The 1,692-nt window shown below is 39.5% G+C and overlaps 1 long non-coding RNA gene across 3 annotated transcripts in view; it reads left to right on the top strand.

Moving 5' to 3' along the window:
• The first annotated feature begins 532 nt into the window (after positions 1–532).
• Positions 533–1,692, top strand: part of LOC114628562 — a 14,388-nt gene continuing 13,228 nt past the window's right edge. The window contains exons 1-2 of one of the 3 annotated variants that reach the window (XR_003712488.1): positions 533–664; positions 1,192–1,273. This is a non-coding gene — a long non-coding RNA (uncharacterized LOC114628562). Of the gene's footprint in view, positions 1,274–1,692 lie in introns of all 3 variants that reach the window. The other 2 variants (XR_003712489.1, XR_003712487.1) reach the window with 2 other exon arrangements.

Raw genomic sequence — 1,692 nt, 5'->3', positions numbered from 1 at the left:
TAGACTCAACCACACTTCTCAGCCTATGTGATGGCTACCTCCTGCTTAAATGGAGATAGAATTGTTTTCACAGTTTTAGGGCAAAAGACCTACCTGGAAGTCCCATCTGGGGACTTTAACTACCAGTCCCAGTGTGCCAATCACAAAGAATCATAATATTACCCACATAGGCAAAATCCAAGTGTATGTATAGATCTGTCTTTAAAGGAGATTCAAGAAATGAGCTCTCATAGGAAAGTCAGACATGGAGACTCAATCATCCCAACTCCATCTTAAGAAGACTCAGAAGCAATGGGTGTAAGCAGAAGAATTGTACACAGGAAAAGAGTTAAGCATAAGTAAACAGATTTGGTCAAAGTGTGGTGATGTGGATTATGACTTCAATTCTGCCTTGGCAAAGTGGTATATTTGAACAATTTTTATTGCTTAAGAGGGTAAATCAGTTACTATGTGATGATGCCTCCTGCTTGAGGGAGTGATCTCATTTTAACCTGACCTGTTAGACTCAGCTATTTCTGGGATCCAGGGTGACTACAGTTTTGAGGCAATGACTAGAAACTCTGTGGGGTCATCTAGGAGATCTGGAGCAAGACATTGCAAATGCTGGCAAATGTCTCAGGTACTCTCACCCACCTGCCTTCAACAATAAACAGGGATGAAACAGGTTAGTACTGACCAGGTTTTAGACAAATGCTCTTTGACAACATCTCTGTGCAAGGTTAGGCTGGTGACTGACCCAAACTAAAAGAGAGAGATACAAAATGAAAAGAGATGGTATTAGGTTTTTATCCTGTTTTTTAGTTACTTGGGGATCCAAGTGAGGTGTCAGTACATTTTAGCAAATTCTGAGTTTCAAATCTTGGGTATTCACCTACTTGGCTTGCTGTTATCTTATACATGAATCACAACAAAGTTTAAATGAAATAAAATTCACTTGTTTAACAGCCCCCTGACTCTACACATGGGTGCCAGTCCTGGAGAGCAGCTATGCAATGACAGGTGTAGCTCAAACATCAAGCCATGGGGAATAGGCTGAGCTCTGCTTCCTTCTGAAGTTCCTTCAGAGACTTTGGTATTTTTCTTAGAATCACCCTCAGGCAGTGGCATCTATCCATCATTAGGTAAATGCAGTAGATTGCTAAGATAAGAATAATGGTAGGTTCAATTCTTCTTTTTAAAACGTGTAAACAGGCTTACTTTCACCAAAGAAGAAACTTGAATGCCTAGAGACTTTGGGAGAGGCAATATGAATCTGGTCAAACCAAAGGCAAAGGTAACATCATTCCTTTAAATTAATAAGTCAATATATTTATGCAATAACATAATTAAGAAAATAAGCATTTAATGGACTCTACATAGAAGAAATAACCTGCCCTCCCAAATGACTTCTGTCTTTGACCAGAATAACTGAGGTTTACCTAAGCAGTGACTCATATATACAGTTCCTATACTTATCTGCATTTGTGTGTGCCTGCATGGGTTTATGTGTACCACATGAGTGTAGGTTACTGGAGAAGCCAGAAGAGGTGTTGGATTCTCTGGGATTGGCGTTAGGAGTAGTTTGTAAGCTACCTACCCAATATGGGCCCTGAGAACTGAACTCAGCTCCTCTGGCAGAGCAGTAAGTATGGCAGTTTGTTTTGTTTTGTTTTGTTTTGTTTTGTTTTGTTTTGTTTTGTTTTGTTTTGTTTT

The sequence above is a fragment of the Grammomys surdaster genome, unplaced genomic scaffold (genome assembly GCF_004785775.1).
Source record: "Grammomys surdaster isolate TR1022 unplaced genomic scaffold, NIH_TR_1.0 269, whole genome shotgun sequence".
Taxonomy (NCBI): Eukaryota; Metazoa; Chordata; class Mammalia; order Rodentia; family Muridae; genus Grammomys; species Grammomys surdaster.
Note: the sequence above shows the minus strand (reverse complement) of the source record. Positions and strands in the feature narration are given on the sequence as shown.